The sequence below is a fragment of the Podarcis vaucheri genome, assembly GCF_965113315.1.
Source record: "Podarcis vaucheri genome assembly, chromosome: 17".
NCBI lineage: Eukaryota > Metazoa > Chordata > Lepidosauria > Squamata > Lacertidae > Podarcis > Podarcis vaucheri.
Genome location: NC_138755.1, coordinates 11208142 through 11228438, shown reverse-complemented (window position 1 = coordinate 11228438; position 20297 = coordinate 11208142). Strand labels below are relative to the sequence as shown.

General features: G+C 44.7%; 1 protein-coding gene across 1 annotated transcript in view; it reads left to right on the top strand.

Annotated features, from left to right (window-relative positions):
- Window positions 1-20297, top strand: part of AP1M2 (adaptor related protein complex 1 subunit mu 2) — a 122417-nt gene that overhangs the window by 89911 nt on the left and 12209 nt on the right. The gene's annotated exons all lie outside the window — the stretch shown is intronic.

Sequence of the window (20297 nt, the reverse complement as noted above, 5' to 3'; positions counted from 1 at the left end):
GAGTTTTTCAGAGCGAACGAACGAGAGAGAGACTCTGAAGCTTTGTTTCATGGAAGTCTAGGGGAATCTGCTTTTGTGAATGTATATATCATGTGTGTACAATTTCTGCCCCTTAAAAGTACAGGAGAGTCAAGAGCCATTCCTAGTTAAAGGAAATATGAAGGGATCTCAAGAAGCAGGCTGGGATGCTTGACATCCACTTACACAGTTTGTACACTCTCTGATTTTGTGTCCCCAGGACTCAGCTAGACTGTCAATTATATTTTTAACAAAATTAAAAAAAATCCTTCCAGTAGCACCTTAGAGGCCAACCAAGTTAGTTATTGGTATGAGCTTTCGTGTGCATGCACACTTCTTCAGATACGGCAGACCCACATGGTTGTTGTTGTTGTTTAGTCATTTAGTCGTGTCCGACTCTTCGTGACCCCATGGACCAGAGCACGCCAGGCACTCCTGTCTTCCACTGCCTCCCGCAGTTTGGTCAGACTCATGTTGGTAGCTTCGAGAACACTGTCCAACCATCTCATCCTCTGTCGTCCCCTTCTCCTTGTGCCCTCCATCTTTCCCAGCATCAGGGTTTTTTTCCAGGAAGTCTTCTCTTCTCATGAGGTGGCCAAAGTATTGGAGCCTCAGCTTCACGATCTGTCCTTCCACTAAGAACTCAGGGCTGATTTCCTTAAGAATGGAGAGGTTTGATCTTCTTGCCGTCCATGGGACTCTCAAGAGTCTCCTCCAGCACCATAATTCAAAAGCATCAATTCTTCGGCGATCAGCCTTCTTTATGGTCCAGCTCTCACTTCCATACATCACTACTGGGAAAACCATAGCTTTTACTATACAAACCTTTGTTGCCAAGGTGATGTCTCTGCTTTTTAAGATGCTGTCTAGGTTTGTCATTGCTTTTCTCCCAAGAAGCAGGCATCTTTTAATTTCGTGGCTGCTGTCACCATCTGCAGTGATCATGGAGCCCAAGAAAGTAAAATCTCTCACTGCCTCCATTTCTTCCCCTTCTATTTGCCAGGAGGTGATGGGACCAGTGGCCATGATCTTCGTTTTTTTGATGTTGAGCTTCAAACCATATTTTGCGCTCTCCTCTTTCACCCTCATTAAATGGTTCTTCAATTCCTCCTCACTTTCTGCCATCAAGGTTGTGTCATCTGCACATCTGAGGTTCTTGATATTTATTCCGGCAATCTTAATTCCGAAAGAAATATCAACAACTGCCTTACCTACCTGCAATTATATTTTTATAACTGTGCTATACACATGTAGCAACAGGTGGTGCTGTAGAGCAGTCCAAATGGCCTCTGGGATTTTACATTACGAGCTTTGGAACGCGTTTTCCTCTAATTTGTTTTTTAATGTGCCCAGGGCTAGATATAGGGAAGGATCTGCATGTCTTGAAATGTGGGTTCATGAAGCAAAACATTTCGGGGGTGCCTTTGGTAGGGCTGCCATACATCTGGGAATCAGGGTGCGAAATGGCTTCCGGGCGGATTTTTGCTGAATTGGCAAAATGTCCAGGGAAAAGCTCAACAACTTTGTCCAGATTTCCACATTTGGCAGCTCTGTGTTTGGAGTCTTGTTCCTTGTTGTTTGAGGCCATTGCAGCAGTCCTGCATAAGTAGTGTTATCCACCTCTAGGCTTTTGGGAAGGCAGATACAAGAAAGAAGAGAGAGGGAATCCTTTCAACCATTGTAAAGGAAGGAAACTATAAGGCAATTGAAAGGCTGGCCCTTCCAGTTCCCCTTTGGCTTCCATAATCCCTTTTTTTGCTTGCTATTTTTTTGCTTTTCTAATTGGAATAGAAAGCGGTTTCTCTGTCCCTATCTTTCTGGTGGCAGCAGCTGTTGGGCTTCTGCCCTCCAAGTTGTGTCACAAGCCACCAGGTGTCTGTATAACATTGCTGCCTCCCATTCCCTTCAGACTTCCGGGCGGAGTGAAGCGGGATTGTCGGCTGGGGCTGATTCTCTTGCACCGAGGAAAAGCCTTTGTTCCCATTGCCCAGTCCAGAGCTTTTGGTTCTGTTCCATAAGCTTCATCCTGCTGGCTCACAGCCCTGTTTATTTTGGCACATCATGCAGTCTTGGAAAGGTCTTGTTGCATTGGCCTCTCTTAACTGTTCTGCCAAATAAGTAAAACTTGGGGAAAGAAATTAAGCAAAAAACAAAAACAAACCCAAACCCTGAGAAATATTTTGGCTTCCAAATCCATCATTGAATACTGTAATTTAAGGAAGGGAGAGGGCAGTCATCTAAGATAGTTACAAAGGAAGCTGTCTTCTGCCAAAGTAGACCGCTTGGTTCTTCTCCCTCAATAGACTCTACATTGACTGCCCGGCGTTTCAGACAGAGAGTCTTTTCCAGTGGTATCTGGAGATACCAGGGATCAAACCAGGACCTTCTGCAGCCAAACCAGATGTTCTGCCACTGAGTTAGGTCTATTCCCCATCTGGATCAGCTATGGGAGGTTCTCCAACTGTCCCTGCCTATTCTGTTATTTCCCTTTGCTATCAATAACATCTTCTTACCTATTCAAGCTATATGATGTATTTGGAGAGGGAGGTGCATGACAGCATATCCACTTTATGTGCATCAACAGAAGGTTGAATTTCTGCAGAGAAATACCTTGGAGGAACAAGCAATCACACCAAGACTTTTAATGGGAAAATAAGAAAGATGGTTTCGTTATTGGACATAGATATTTGGATAGAGAAGATCTCTAGCCTAGCTAACTGTTACGGTAAAATCTGGGTGCGGGGCTACTCTGCCACCCAGCTCGTCGGACTAGGTCCACGGGTCCCTGCGGAAGAAAATGAGCTCAGCCGGAGACAGGAGCAAACTGGAGAAGATCCAAGTTTATTGCGCACCAGGTTCAAGACGAGATTGAACAGCGAGAAAGGGGTGACATGAACTTTTGAAATTTCCCTCCATGTCCCAGAATACAGTGCAAAATACATCCCAGTTACATCATGAATACATTAAGAAGAGGTTGGGTTACACAGATTACATCATGAATACATTAAGAAGAGGTTGGGTCACACAGGATTAACATATGGAGGAGGGAGGGGGGAATATGCAGAGCTGGAGATATGTGCAGATAAGCACATCCTGAGTACCTGATGAGAAGACAATGGTCCATGTATGCATGGTCTGCCACCTGGCCTTGCCCGGAGGAAAGGCTTGGCAGAGTGGTTTGACAGGATTAGGGTCTTGACACCTTGCTTGAGGGATTATGGAGGACAGGGGAGGTGTCATGGAGTCCTAAAGAAATTGAGCAAATTGGCACGTTGATTTTCTATGAATTTTATAGATTTTAGTCCCTTTTGACATTGACAATTGGAAATAAATGGATATATTGTAGCGAAGAAGGAGGTGAAGAAGACATGCCCCCCTTCCGTATCAGTCCCCCATTCGGAGATAGATTTGCATTAAAGTTCTGTAAGAACTTGCAAATCTTTTCTCCGCACCCTAAATCTCGGTGAAGGTAGGGGTGCCCTGTGAGTGGGAATAGGCTCTAATGGAAAAGGAGGTGGGTTGAGCAGGGCAGCAAAGGAGGGAGCAACACGGACGAATACAATGTACGCGTGTGTTATATAGATATGCGCTAAATAATAACTTGGTATCTACACTACCAGATGTGTGGGTTTATGCAAACCTGAAAGGGACTTGCAAGCCATGCCTCTTACGGTCATTTGCATGTATAGCAGCGCAGATAGCTGGATATAGGGTATTATATAAAAGAACACCTGTTGTATTTTGTTACTAAATTACTTGTGGCATTCTAGCTCTTGGGAGAAACATTTTCAATAGTGGTGTATGCTTTACATTTAGCAGGAAGGTCCACTACTGACTGAAAAATGCAGTTTGCTTTTTTAGCCCCACCGTTTTTGTGTTCTCAGGGGCCAAGCTAGCTCTTCTGTGGTCTCACACCGGCATAGTGGTACAGTAACACATCCTGTTGAATCCCCTCAGGGCTTTCATTTAACCATGTCGCCTGGCACTCACCATAGCTGGCACAGGTTTGGACATATCATGAGAGATATGTCTTTGCCTTGGCCTTTCTATGGGGTTTTATTATTGCAGGCTCTGGTCTTGCACTCATGGAAAGTTGCTCACTTGCTCTTAAAGGACCAAAAGCTAGTTGCAGCCTGGATACACGTGCCCAATTCCAGCAGAGTCCAATTTGAATTTATCTTGCCCCATGGTTCTCAGCTTTTCAAAACCAATATGTTAAAACAAAACCATTCTTAAAATGGGCCCTTGTCCAAATGAGTCAATTTAACTCTATAAGGACCATTCCTGCTACATCAAGGCATATACACGTTTCTTGTTATCAATAATAATAATAATATGTTAGAGATGTAAGGAAAGTGAAGGAACCTTATTCCACATATGGTAGTTGTGTCCTCAAATAAATAAATAAAATTTGGGACATGATCTACACCCATTTTCATTTGGCATTCAAATCAAAACATCTCAAATAATAATAAAGAGTGTTGCTTCAAAGCTACCTGATAAAATATGGTTCCAAGAATAATACTTGGTTGTGGTTAGATTAATTTCACAGCTATACGGGAAAACCAAGATTAATAAATAAATACAGAACAATTGCTACTTAAAGACAGTACTGAATCTGCAAGAGATACAGAGAAGTCATAGAAGAGATTTGGAATAGTTTTCTGGAACAGAAAGAAAGAAATAGTAGAAGGTAATTTCTTTCTGGGAACTTTGTATATAGAAAAACATTAAATACATAAATAAATGGGTAGGGAAGGTTGGCACTCTACAGAGTGCCAGGTGGGACAAGGAAATATGATCATCAGTTGACTTAATCTAAATATAGCCTGCTCTATCGGAAAGCATGTAATATATGAGAATCCTCCAAGAAAAAAAACTTGGGGTGTAAGACATATCCTTCTGTTGTTCATAGTTATGTATCCTACATTATACAGAAACAATTACACACAAAAAAATTCTCCCCCCCTTTGTGGAGATAACACGCTATCAGACACATTTCAGCATTCCTACATCAGAACACATAATACACAAAACATACAAATTATTAATTCTACACCATATCTTGAGGCAATAATGTGATCTTGAGACAATTCTTGCTGCTTTTACATGTATTTCCAAACTTGGGCACAAGGGCATTTCCTTCAAAATTCAATTAGTCAGTTTCTCAAGTCTTTTATGGGAATAAATTGTTGTGGCCACTGTGATGCATTGGCAGGTTGCTTAGCTGGTGAGGAGATGGTCTTAATATTTTGGTCTCTCCGCAAAGGTTTCGTTATTGGATATAGATATTTGGATAGAGAAGATCTCTAGCCTAGCTAACTAACTTAGTTGGAGAAACAAAGGCATCCCCCTTTGTTCTCAGGAGAGCTAGATCCCAGATGACCTTGTGTTGTGGTCCAAAGAGAGGAGGGAGGGTGGAAGTGGGGGATGATGCAACCTGAGATTTCCATTCTGCACAGCACAAGATCAAATATACTGAGATAGTCTAGGAAGCTGGAAGTCTCCTACAAACAGGCTTCCTCAGTCTCGGCCCTCCATATGTTTTTGGCCTACAACTCCCATGATCCCTAGCTAGCAGGACCAGTGGTCAGGGATGATGGGAATTGTAGCCTCAAAACATATGGAGGGCTGAGGTTGAGGAAGCCTGTCCTATGCAGTCTGTTTTAACCTCTTGCAAACCCTATATCTCAACAAACTGAGTTGCACCCCACTTTCAACAGTTCATAGACAGAGAGATGTTCTTCGTTGCACCTCTTACTTGCCAAACATGACTCTGAGCCTTGTTTGGAAGTGTTGCAACAACTTCTTTTAAAGCTGAATCAGGAAAGCTAGGGATTAGTATGTTATTATCATTTGTGGGGGGTTTTAAAAATGTGTCTTTAATGAGATATTTTGGAGCCATAGTTTGATAATTGCCTTCAGGTTTCTCAAAAGGACAGACTACTGTAAGCAGTTGAGATTAAGTACCTCAAGAAGAGATCACAGAAAAACAAAGGAAATTATGAGAGCTTCTGGTTCTCATCACTATCACATCAGGTGAGGATTTAAATATAGCAATTCAATGATTGGCAATCCATCCTTAAATGGGAGACTGGTGCGCCATCACTTGGCATCCAAAACTGAACCACCCAGCTACTGAAAATGGCACAAAAACTGAAAAAGGCACAGGTTCCCAATAAGCATCAGTCAAAATTCAGTTGTCACGTTCAGAATTTGAAATAGTTTATTTCCACCTCAGGGCATTTTACTGCTTGACAGAAGCAGAATTCAAACAATAGTTCCACTGGGCATTATATTCCCCATTACAATCCCACAAAGCCTAAGGGCAAGATCCAAACACACATTTACTCAGAAGTCATGTTCAGCAAAAGTCTTAGAGAGCCAGTGTGGTGTAGTGGTTAAGAGCGGTAGTCTCGTAATCTGGGGAACCGGGTTATATTCCCTGCTCCTCCACATGCAGCTGCTGGGTGACCTTGGGCCAGTCACACTTCTGTGAAGTCTCTCAGCCCCACTCACCTCACAGAGTGTTTGTTGTGGGGGAGGAAGGGAAAGGAGAATGTTAGCCGCTTTGAGACTCCTGAAGGGGAGTGAAAGGCGGGGTATCAAATCCAAACTCTTCTTCTTCTTCTTCTTAGTTCACTTAGCTTTCAGCCCTTTAATTAGTTGCTCGGTCTTTGTTCATTTGTTTTATTGTGATAATACAATTGCGATGACGATAATGTAGCTCCGGCTACAAAGAGAAAAGTACATACAGTGGTACCTCGGGTTACATACGCTTCAGGTTACATTCACTTCAGGTTACAGACTCTGCTACCCCAGAAATAGTACCTCGGGTTAAGAACTTTGCTTCAGGATGAGAACAGAAATCGTGCTCCAGCAGTGCGGCGGCAGCAGGAGGCCCCATTAGCTAAAGTGGTGCTTCAGGTTAAGAACAGTTTCAGGTTAAGAACAGACCTCCGGAACGAATTAAGTTCTTAACCCGAGGTACCACTGTAATTAAAAAGCCCACCAGCAATGACAAGCCAAACCAGGAATCCCCAGGCCAAGACTGAATGGAAGCAACTAATCTGAGAATCAAGATGTGTACACTTTTAAACTAGCATAGCCATTCCCTCAAAGAATTTTGGGCACTGCAGTTTACCCCTCACAGAGTTGCAATTCCCAACAACCCTTAACAAACCATAGCATGAAGCAGCTGAGAAACAGATGCTGATTTTAGAAAGGGCAAGGATGGAATGCTGCATCAAAGGGCTTAAAAGCAGAGCGAAGCCTCGGTAGTGCTTTGCCGGTTCACACCAGGGATCCCGCTGAACTCTGTAATTGCTTAATCCAAAATACAAATACGACACATTTGTAAACTGCCCCAGTGTTATGAACTGGGCCTTCGCTCTCAGTGGAAGTTCTCTGGCACAGCTCACAATAGCAATCTTCCAAGAATGGGGGTTGGCAAGAGTGTGTGTGTGTGCTTTGTGACAAGAAAGTAGGTGAAAGGCGAAGGCAGATGATGAAAAGAGGAAGGAGCAAAGGGTTAGGGAAAGAACCTTCATTCCTTCCTTCTCTCCCTTCCTGCCTGCCATTCCCATTACAGTGGTACCGCTAGTTACAAACTTAATTCGTTCCGGAGGTCCGTTCTTAACCTGAAACTGTTCTTAACTAGAGGCGTGCTTTCGCTAATGGGGCCTCTTGCTACTGCTGCGCTGCTGGCACACAATTTCCGTTCTCAGCCTGAGGCAAAGTTCTCAACTTGAGGTAACTCTTCCAGGTTAGCGGAGTTTGTAACCTGAAGCTTCTGTCACCTGAGGCGGTTGTAACTTGAGGTACCACTGTACTTGCAAAGGAGGAGTCAATGCCGCAAAAGCAGCCAGGCAAAGGGGATTGGTGCCTTACTTTGGGGTAGGAATTCAGAACCTGAAACACCACTGATGATGTCACCGGCAGCAAGATAGGGTTCGAATTCCTGATTGTTCAAGGGGCGCACAGTGTCTCCAATGTAGTGATGTGACAGGGCAAGAAGCAAACCTGGGCAGTCCCGAGAGAGGTCTGGAACACCAGAAAATGAGAGGAAGTGTTCTTCCCATTTTTAGGGTTCACATATGTCCGGATTTTCCCGGACATTATCAGGATTTCAAAGGCAGAATTGATGCCCGGGAGGAATTTCCGAAAGGCGGTGCTTTGCCCTGGATCTTAGGCAAGTCAATTGAAAAATCGATTCTTCTTCTTTTGGGGGGCATTCTTGTAGCACACCTACTTTGAATTATGGTGCTGGAGGAGACTCGTGAGAGTCCCATGGACTGCAAGAAGATCAAACCTCTCCATTCTTAAGGAAATCAGCCCTGAGTTCTTAGTGGAAGGACAGATCGTGAAGCTGAGGCTCCAATACTTTGGCCACCTCATGAGAAGAGAAGACTCCCTGGAAAAGACCCTGATGTTGGGAAAGATGGAGGGCACAAGGAGAAGGGGACGACAGAGGACGAGATGGTTGGACAGTGTTCTCGAAGCTACAAACATGAGTCTGACCAAACTGCGGGAGGCAGTGGAAGACAGGAGTGCCTGGTGTGCTCTGGTCCATGGGGTCACGAAGAGTCAGACACGACTAAACGTCTAAACAACAACAACACCTACTTTGAGGGTGTCCTGGTTTTTACTTATTGAAATACGGCAACCCTAACCATTATCTCTATCTGGAATCCCAGACAGAAACCATGGGAAGCACATCTTCTCTACTTTTCTGTAAAGGAGCGGTGCTTTGAGAAATGGGACAGGACTCCTGTGTTCGACACCTATTTGCGTGGCGCTGTGGGTTAAACCACAGAGCCTAGGACTTGCCAATGAAAAGGTCGGCGGTTCGAATCCCTGTTATGGGGTGAGCTCCCGTTGCTCTGTCCCAGCTCCTGCCCACCTAGCAGTTCGAAAGCACGTCAAAGTGCAAGTAGATAAATAGGTACCGCTCCGGCAGGAAGGTAAACGGCGTTTCCGTGCACTGCTCTGGTTCGCCAGAAGCGGCTTAGTAATGCTGGCCACATGACCCAGAAGCTGTATGCTGGCTCCCTTGGCCAATAAAGTGAGATGAGCGCCACAACCCCAGAGTCAGTCACGACTGGACCTAACGGTCAGGGGTCCCTTTACCTTTTACTGCTTCTGCCTGTGAAGCATTCTGGGACTGCATCTGTGAGGCAATCTGGGATTTCATCTCGCACCATTATTTAATTTCTTCCACATGGGGCCAGAGATCTTCTAAGATGCCCCTAAAAGGACAACAACTGAGTGGGCAGCCAAAAATATGGTCTGTTACATCCACAGTAGGAGACTCGGTTTCCTGACCCAAGACCCACATGATGGCCTTCAATGTAGCACAGATGCAGCCTGGGAAGATTTCTCTCCCCGGTCCCAATAAATCCTGTTTCTCTGGATTTGATGTGAACTGATGAGGGTTTAGCCTGTCAGTTGCTCAGGCAATCATTTTTAGCCCTGTCGGCAGCAGTGATAAAAAGGCACGCAAAGTCCTGCTGTCGTCATCCTGAGTGCTGCAAACTATGCGCTTTGGCATGCTCTCCCTTCTCCAAAACCACTCAAATAAAAAATTGAACACAAAGCAGACCCTCTCACTCCCCTCTGATACAAGTATGCAATAAATTTCTTTCTCCAACGCAAACACACATAGGAGCTGCAACCCACCACACAAACCCCTGCCCTTAATGTACACAAAGGCAGCTCCGTAATGAAAATGCAGGCTGTTTGCTGTCTGCTGCTGGACGTCTCCGCTGAACCCAGCTGTGCAATGGTCCCTAGAAAATATGAGGTCCACAGCAGTTATATGGAGCTGTTGTCTCAGGTTCCAGGAAGGTAGCTGTGTCTTTTCTAGAAACCCCCCCAGCAAAGAATACCGTAATTCCTCACAGGAAAGTCCTTCAGTGGTTTGGGTAGCCTTTCAAAAGAATCCCAGCCTTTTCTTGTGCCTTTTAACATTAGCCAACTACAGACTATGAAACTTTTGAAAATAAACGTGATCACCTACTAATACCTGCACACATTTTGGCACCTGAGGTGAACCACAAAATGGCGCCCCCTCCCCACTAGGGAAGAAGGGGTGAACGAAGATTAACACCAGGAGCAAGGATGGAATAAAGATCTCCATCGGGATCTGCTACCCCTATGGATCCTGTCACAACCCGAGGTGGTCACCTCACCTGACTGTCTAATAATAATAATAATAATAATAATAATAATAATAATAATAATAATAACAACAGTAGTAGTAGTATTTATACCCCATCCGTCTTGCTCAGTTTACCCAGCCACTCTGGGCAGCTTACGGCATATCTAGAAACATAATAAAAACATCAAGCATTAAAAACCTCCTGATACAGGGCTGCCTTCAGATGTCTTCTAAAAGTTGTGTAATTCTTTACCTCCTTGACAACTGCTGGGAGGGCGTTCTACAGGGCGGGTGCCACTACCGAGAAGGCCCTCTGCCTGGTTCCCTGTAACTTTGCTTCTCACCAGCAGAAGACCCTCGGAGGGTGGGCCGGCCCTGTCCGCACATACTGCTAAAGGTGGTTGACTGAAAAAAATTGGCAAGCCTGTCCTTCAGGAAACTCACTGCTTCTGTGAAGTTTCAGAGAGTCAGACAGTGCTGGCTTTAAACCTGATAATCCCGAGTTCAGACCTCAGAGAGCTCAAATAGGAAATACCCCAGAGCTGTTGCAAAGATGAAACGAGCTAAGAAAATATAGTTTCTCACTCTGGGACTCTAAGATGAGGTAGCGTCTAAGCAAAGAAAGTGATAAGATGTGGAGGTTACTCCTGAAGCTGCTTGCTGAGATTAACAAAACTGGACCAAGATGGTGTAACCACAAGGTGAGGCAATGCTGGAATGGGGAAATGCTGACACTCAGAATGCAGGCCACAAAATGTGTGGTGTCATTTAGGGACCTGAGAACTTTCAACTTTAAAAAAAAAATAAAAAATGGAGAGAGAGAAACAAAAAGAGACACTGAAGCGTACCTTCTATCTGCTGTGCTGTAGCTGCCAAACTTGTCGAAATCTGGACAGACAAGAAAATCTTCATTCATAACCTGCATTCAGTTTCTGAAATTCAGCACTGAAAATTCATTACTGGCACCAAACGGCGACTCTCAATGCTTTCCCTGTTTCCTTCTTTTTTTTAAAAAAAAGAAAAGAAAACTTTTCCAGCCATTATGGTGCTGAAATGCACCTGTGTGTCAAAAAAGAAAGGAAGAAAAAAGTCTGAAGTTTTTGTTTGGTTTTTTAAATAGGTTGATATCACAAAATCTTGTGGCAGTGAGTTCCATAAGCTGATGTTATGCTTGGGGAAAATAGAGCACTAGACAGTTTCACTATTCTCTCTTCCTACCATTTATGCTGCCTGGTGTTGTGGAGTTTTAGACCTCATGAAGGTCATTCTGAATGATGTACTTTTTATTCCAATGACCCCCAACAACAAGGAGTCATCTCCTTGGGGTCATTTCAAAGAATAAGGGGTCTCAGAGTTGTTAATCACTGTCCCTACTTATTTTGTGGGGACACCTTTCTAAAAATGTCAGTGATGGATTTGAGTTGCTGTTCTTTCAGACCTAAAATGTCTCGAAACTTTTAGCTGGTTTTGCTGCATGTTTCAAACTGCTCCCGTTTTAAACAAAGAGTTGTGGTTTTGTCATTGTCCTATACAAGAAAAAGAAGAATTTGCTTAAACACTGCTAGACTACAATGCAGATGTAGGACAATCAGAACTCTTACAATAAAGAAAACAAATGAATCAGCCTGTTTGCTTTTCAATACTTTCAATAAATTTATTTCCCCCTTTCCTTATTCTTTAGTTATCTTTACCTATTTCTGCAATTTGACAGATCTTTCCCAGGCATCAGTTCAAAGATGATGGTTCAGAATTTTAGTCTGTGTTTATTTTAGTCTGTGTTTCTGGTTATTACATCCCATTTTCAACCATACTCCTTTATCGATTCCTGCTGACATGCAGATGCACCAGCCGTGGACCAAATTTTAGGAGAATTGCATGCAGTGCAAACAGAGCTCAGGGAATTGCTATGCTAAGCCAAGAAACCATGCAAGGTTTCTTGGAAAGATAGCAAGAGAGTCTTGAATCATTAGCCTGACCGAGAGGCAAATGCTTGAGGAGTAGGAAAGAGAGAGAGAGAGAGAGAGTACTGTACATATTTTGCGAAATGCTAAGAGGCACAGCCTCTGTTTGTGTTTCTCAAAAAAACCAAAACCCCGAGCTTAGTGCAAATTCACACGTGGTTAGGAAATTGCCACCTAACATGCACTGTCACACCCAGAAGGCCCACAGCATTGATTGCTCTATCTATAACCGGATGTGGGCTAATTTGCAAGCGTCTCGAAAGCAGAATATATTGGAGATGTAACAAAGGTGGGAAATAATTTCTCACGCTGCGGCAATCTATAAATGGAGGATGGAACTTTACACGTGCTAACCTCAAACACTTTGCAATTTGCTACAACAGCATCAACCGTAGAGGGAACGGCATTGTGGCATGATTCCGTTGCAAGACTCCCAGCATTGTTCAGAAGATACACAGAAGCCAAAAAAACAAGTGAACCGCTGACCCTAGTGAGGTTCATGAATGGTCAATTTTTGAAGGCCGGGGGGGGGGGGGGGCGATGAACTATTGAAGCGTTAGTTCTCTGTATAAAGAGAAGCAAGAGAGTTTGAACCAGTAGGCTGACCCAGGAGCAGTGCGTGGGGAAGAGAAAAACAAGATTACAACTCCTACATACATGCATTTGATGTATTATAATACTGGCTTACTTTACAAATTTGTTGTAGAGATTACAGAAATATTTATCTCAGGAATCTTTACAAGGAATCTGTAAAGTAGGCCAGTATTATAATCCCCGTATTGCACATGACCTGGCCAATGTGTGCATGACACAATTGTCCAAGGATCCTGACACTGCAAAAGGGCACCCAATAGGGTTGCCACCTTTGGTTGGGCAAAATATGGCGAACTAATACCAGTGTACTGGAAGAAGCAAAGATCACCAGTGTCGAAGCAATGATTCTTCAACATCAACTTTGTTGGACTGGTCATGTTCTGCGGGTGTCTGATTATCGTCTTCCAAAGCAACTATATTCCGAACTTAAAAATGGAAAGTGTAATGTTGGTGGTCAACAAAAGAGGTTTAAAGACTGTCTCAAGGCAAATTTTTAAAAATGTAGTATAAATACCAACAACTGGCCTCCACAGTCGTTTACAGACTCATTGTTAAAACCGTGTTTATGGAAGACAATCTTACTCGGCTACGAGTGATCGCCAAAAAAAGACATTTAATGTATTATAATACTGGCTTACCTTACAGTTTTGTTGTAGAGCAGACATAGGCAAACTGGGCCCTCCAGATGTTTTGGGACTAAAACTCCCATCATCCCTGATCACTGGTCCTGTTAACTAGGGATGGTGGGAGTTGTAGTCCCAAAGTATCTGGAGGGCCAAGTTTGCTTATGCCTGCTGTGGAGATTACCAGTGGCGTAGCGTGGGGGGTGTAGGGGGGCCGGCCACACCGGGCGCAACATCTGGGGGTTAGGGTTAGGGTGCGCAAATCCACAGGTTAGGAGGCGCAAATCCACGGGTTAGGGGGCACAAATTACTTGCCTTGCCCCGGGTGCTGACAACCCACGCTACGCCACTGGAACTTACAGAGATGTTTATCTCTGTAATCTCTACACGGAATCTGTAAAGTAGGCCGGTATGATCATCCCCGTATTGCACATAACCTGGCCAATGTGTGCATGGGACAATTGCCCAAACATTGCAAAAGGGCACCCAGTAGGGTTGCCACCTTTGGTAGGGAAAAATATGAAACAAGTGGGAGGTGGACAGGTTGGGGTGGGTGGGGATTGGGGGGGCACACACGCACTCTCATGACACCAAAACCTCCCCAGCCCTTTGTGGAGGGGGGCTCCCACATTTGGCCTTCCACCTCCCTCGCCACCCTGGCCCTGCTTTTCCCCTCGACTCACATAGGTGGGCAGGTGCCAGGGGTAGATGGCCAGCTCCCTTGGGAGACTTGAGCCATAGCGCCAGCCTCTCACCCATTTGGGACCGGAAGAGACTTGAGCGCAGAGGAGGAGAGGTCAGGTCAGGGTGGCAGGCGGTGGCTGATAATAATAATAATAATAATAATAATAATAATAATAATAATAATAATAATAATAATAATTTATTTATACCCCGTCCATCTGGCTGGGCTTCCCCAGCCACTCTGGGTGGCTTTCAACAAAATATTAAAATACAGTAATGCATCAAACATTAAAAGCTTCCCTAAAAAGGGCTGCCTACAGATGTCTTCTAAAAGTCTGGTAGTTGTTGTTCTCTTTGACATCTGGTGGGAGGGCGTTCCCCAGGGCGGGTGCCACTACCGAGAAGGCCTCTGCCTGGTTCTCTGAGGAGGAGCACTAGCAAGAGGGAAGGAAGGAGCGGATAAGGAGAGAGAGGAGAAGATAGTTCTTGCCTCCACTCTATTGTTGCTCAGGTCGGGCCAGGCTCCATCTCAGCCGCACCAACAGTGACACAACCACCATTTGGGGCTGGTTGAGCTTGAATATGGAAAAAAGGCATCCTGTCTGAAGTCCAAATGGGATAGGGGACACTTATGTTCAAAAACGGGGCGATCCTGTTTTCCTAGGGACAGGTAGCCAACCTAGCCCCCAATGATTTCCCGCGAGAGCAAAGATTTGAATCAGGAACTTCAAGCAGTACAGTCTTAGAAAGCTTTACTCAGAAGCAATTGGCACTAAATTTAAAGGGGGCTTATTCCCCAGCAAACATGCTGAGTAATACCAGCTGATGATACAAATATCAGCCCATCCTCCTTCCGGTGCGATTTAAAATTGTGCATTCTTGTGCCTTCCAAACTTTGTGAAAGGCATAGTTATGTACCACAGAAGTGTGTTTGTGCGCCAGAACCTGCTTTTACAGTTTTCTGTGAAATCTAGGATTGCCATATTTTGAAGAGCAAATAAGAGGACTTCTACTTTTAACTAGGGACGTGGGTGGCACTGTGGTCTAAATCACTGAGCCTAGGGCTTGCCAATCGAAAGGTCGGCGGTTTGGGGTGAGTTCCCATTGCTCGGTCCCAGCTCCTGCCAACCTAGTAGTTTGAAAGCACGTCAAAGTGCAAGTAGATAAATAGGTACCGCTCTGGCGGGAAGGTAAACGGTGTTTCTGTGCACTGCTCTGGTTTCGCCAGAAGCGGCTTACTCATGGTGGCCACATGACCTGGAAGCTGTATGTCGGCTCCCTCGGCCAGTAAAGCGAGATGAGCACCGCAAGCCCACAGTCATTCGCGACTAGAGTTAACTGTCAGGGGTCCTTTTACTTTTAACTACTGATCGCTATGACGACTCTCATTTTAAATGCCCCTACTATATGTAGGCTAGAAAAGCTGTGTTATATTGCTAGTAGTAATGTTCTTAACTTTCAACAACAAAATAATAAGAGATATTGCTCCCTCACTTGCCACTTGAAAGTATTTGGACTCATGTTCACATCTTTGTGAACATAATTGTGCACAGAACAATTTATTAAACTGTTTAACATGTACATAAGGACTCTCCTTAAGGGCAGGGGCATGATAACTCTTGCCCTCCCAGACTCCTTCTCCAAGATATTGTAGCTGAGCCAGCATCCTTTTAGTTCAGCCACAAGAGAAGGGATTTATACAATATGTAGCTGGTTTAAGATGCTGCTTTGTTGTGATTCTCTGCTGCAGACTAGCTTAGTCAGGTGCCTTAGATCTGAGTCTAATGCACCAGAAAAAAAAATTATTGGGTTACTGTAAACAAACAGAAAAACCCTGGACATTTTGCCAAATTTTAAAAATCTACCTGGACAGAAATTTTAATCCTGAAAAAGAGGACATAGCTGGGGGGAAAGAGGACATATAGCAACCAGACCTGAAAAAGAGGATGTGTCCTGGGAAAAGAGGACATATGGCAACCATACCTTAGACTAGCCTTCAACAAGATGGTGCCCTCCAGATTTTTTTGACTATAACTTCCATCAGCCCCAGGCAGCATGGTGAGGGATTACAGTATAGGAGTTGCCCCATGGGATTATGGGAGGTCACCATGTTGGAGAAAGCTGCCTGAAGCCTTCTGAGAGTGTTTTCATACAAAGAAAAACATTGTGACTAATAAGACGGTGGAGAAACCTGTTTGCTGTATCCTGGGGCTCTGGACCTGCTCCCAAACACACCACCAAGCCTTCTCCAATGGGATGCGCCACAGGAGCCAAGGCCGCTTCAGGGTGGGAACACCCCATTCCCAGGACATAATCAGTGCCAGGCTGCATTCCCAGGAGAGAACAAAGCTCTTAGCCATTCTCCTTCTACTGTGATAAAATCGTCAGCATTCAAGGTAGCTGCAAATAAGCATTAATAAAATTACCAGATGACTTCATCAGGGCACTGGGAAGTACAGATTCGTCCTTGTTCCTTAAAGTTGTCTCCCTGTGCTTTTTTGTTGTTGCCGTTTTCAGGGGTTGAATCTCTCTCTCTCTCTCTCTCTCTCTCTCTCTCTCTCTCACACACACACACACACACACACACACACAAACGAGGTTCAAAATAAGAACAGGAAAGTAAGTCATGCCTCTCTCCCAGGGGCAGCAAACTTTTCAGCAGGGGGCCGGTCCACTGTCCCTCAGACCTTGTTGGGGGGGGGGGTCGGACTATATTTTGGAAAAAAATAATGAATGAATTCCTATGCCCCACAAATAACCCAGAGATGCATTTGAAACAAAAGCACACATTCTACTCATGTAAAAACAGGCTGATTCCTGGACCATCCACGGGCCGGATTGAGAAGGAAATTGGGCCATATCTGGCCCCCGGGCATTAGTTTGCCTACCCATGCTCTCTCCGTAGAGAGACAGTTGTAATTTTAGGAATAGAGCTTGAATTTGCAAGTGTAATTATCCCAGCTTCCAAAGCAGGTGGGAAGAAGGAAACATGTCTAGAGGAATCTGAAGCAGCCAAACACACTCACTTGGTGCACTGACAGAAAGCTCTCAGCCAAGCAACCAGCCAACTGGATTCGTCATCCTTTGAAATGATATACAGTGGTACCTCAGGTTACATACACTTCAGGTTACATAGGCTTCAGGTTACAGACTACGCTGACCCAGAAATAGTACCTCGGGTTAAGAACTTTGCTTCAGGATGAGAACAGAAATCGTGCTCTGGCAGCAGCAGGAGGCCCTATTAGTTAAAGTGGTGCTTCAGGTTAAGAATAATTTCAGGTTAAGAATGGATCTCCGGAACGAATTAAGTACTTAACCCGAGGTACCACTGTATAGTGTTCTCTGGTTGGAAAAGTCCTCTTTGAGAGCCAAATGACCTATGGGGTCACCCTCATCGTCTTTTTCTCTCCTTTCCTTCTTCCTTCTCTTCCTCTTCTTGCCACTGTGTCAGCAACAATGAAGCTCTTCTACTTAACACCGAGGCAACTTTTATTTATACAGCCAAGCAGCTCAGCCCTTTGTCGAAGGGGTTGCCAATCTGTTGGCATCTACAACCACATGTGGTGGAGCTGCCCTCAAGTTGCAGACTTTGGTATGAAACGATTTAAGGAATTCACCTTAATAATGACACAGACAGTCACGGCTTCTCCATATTTAGCTCTTCTACTGCTATTTTTGGAGTCACATGGACAGTAGCGGACCTTGGGGGTCTCAAATTTAAGTGCCCTGTGTGGCGCCAAAACCAATGCCTTCCACCTCTTGGTTTCCCTTCTCTCTCATAGTTACAGCACTCCCTGAGGCGCCCCCGAGGCTCTGTGCCCAGTGCAACTGAACCAGTTGCGCTCCCATAAATCCACCTCTGAGATAAAGAATTGCAAAAAGGAAGGAACTCACCTCGCCTTTTTTGGGGGGGGGGACAGTGTCAAGAGCATCTGTGGCAAGATTTTTGAAAACTTTTGATCTGACTAATTTACATTATTGGTATTTGAAAGTCTGGCAGACAGTCTTGCTTGAGAAGATTTCCCATAAACTTAAGGGGGATATATTAAGGAGAATACATTTATTGCAATGTGGGGCAATTTATTTCAAATGTGAATGTGGAGGCTGATGGTAGGAAGGTTCCTTCAGCATACACTATGGTGTGGAATGTATGAAAACAGGAAAGTTTTTTTTAAAAAAAAATCCTCTTTCTTGGATAAAGCGGAATCTTGTATATAAAACACAGGAGGCCTTTTTCTATTACTTTTTTTTTTTTTTTAGTAATTTGGGTAATCTGCCAAAAAGTATATTGTTATATTTTTGCTCAGAAGGTTCATCATCCAGTCTTTTCTTCTCTTTTCACTACAACTCCCACGGTCCCCTGATTTATTTCACACTGACAAAAGAAGCGCACACAGAATCCTGTAACAGTTAAGAGGTAGAACTAATCACCAGAAGCTTTTCTTTTGGGAATTGTAGGGGCAGAACTGTACAGAAATTTATTCATGTATGCAACTACAGCGACAAGAATGCTATTTGCCAAAAAATGGAAAGAAGAAGGAATCCCGACGAAAGAATGGATACAAAAACTTATGGAATATGTAGAAATGGCGAAACCTACCAGGGAAAAAAAAGAAATCAAGATAACAAACTTGTTATATAAAAAAGAATGGAAATGGTTTATTGAATATTTACAAACAAACTGCAAACAGATAAGAACATGGGCAGGATTATTGTAACAACCTGCAGTTTTGTAAGAGTTACATTGAAAGAGTTACATTGTAAGAGTTATATTTAAAGGAGATGAATAAATGATTAAGTTAATTTGGAATACGCAGAAAATATAAAAAAATTAATTTAAGGAACCGTAGAAAGAGGGGGAAGGAAGTCGAGTTTCGAAATGTTAAAAGGGTTGCAAAATTAATGAAATGTATAAAAGGGACGCGGGTGGCGCTGTGGGCTAAAGCCTCAACGCCTAGGGCTTGCCGATCGAAAGGTCGGCGGTTCGAATCCCCGCGGCGGGGTGCGCTCCCGCTGTTCGGTCCCAGCGCCTGCCCACCTAGCAGTTCGAAAGCACCCCCGGGTGCAAGTAGATAAATAGGTACCGCTTACCAGCGGGAAGGTAAACGGCGTTCCGTGTGCGGCTCTGGCTCGCCAGAGCAGCGATGTCACGCTGTCCATGTGACCCGGAAGTGTCCCCGGACAGCGCTGGCCCCCGGCCAATAAATGTGAGATGGGCGCACAAACCCCACAGTCTGTCAAGACTGGCCCGTTCGGGCAGGGGTACCTTTACCTTTACCTTATAAAATTGAAAACCATAAATAAAAATTTAAAAAGAAGAGGTATAACTGATCTGTGCTTGGTGTTTCTGAAGGCACACTCTTGCTCAAAAACACAGCAACGTGTTTTGCCTGGTCCAAGTGTCACCTTGTCTCACATTCTTGCCATGGGTCCCAAGAGCCATCAGCTCCCCAAGGCCACCCACCGGACTCCCTCCTCCTCATCCCAGTGCTAGGCAGCAGTTTGAGCATCATCTGCTCCAGGTACCGTATTTTTCGCTCTATTGGACACAGTTTTTCCTCTCCAAAAATTGAGGGGAAATGTGTGTGCATCCTATAGAGCGAATGCAGGCTTGTGCCATAGCCGCGCGCAACCCCTCCGGCAAGGAGAGGCTGCACGGGGCTAAAGGGGAAGCCAAAACAGCGAGTGGGATCCATCCCGCTCGCTGCCTTGCCTTCTTCCATAGCTGCACACAACCCCTCTGGCAGGGAGAGGTTGTGTGCAGCCTGTACGTTGCTCTTTGGGGCTGGGGGGGAAAAATATTTTTTTGCTTGATTTCCCCCCCCCTTAAAACTGGGTGCGCCCTATGGTCCGGTGCGCCCTATGGCGCGAAAAATACGGTATTGTGTCTTCTAGCATGCAAAGGGAAGGGGGTGGGGAATTGCTACGGGCCTGGACAGCTCACCTCTGCTGTGAATAGTGTGGGAACCGTCACCATCTCCTCTTGAAGTCTTCAATTGTTTAGGGAGGGCCCAGCTAATTAACAGAGCAATTTAAGTTCATTTTGTGGCCGTTTCATTAAGAGGAAACTAGTTTGGTTGGACAGCCACATGTGACGTCCTTTTTAAATGGAGGCTGAAAATCTCCCCTCTCCAGAGGACAGCAGCAGCAGCAGCAACAGCATCCAAAGATCAATTTCCCCTCTTTCTTCTCCTCCTCTCAACAGCCCATTGGGTGGTCCCTCGGTCCTGCTCTTCCTGGCATCTCCATCTGAGGTCT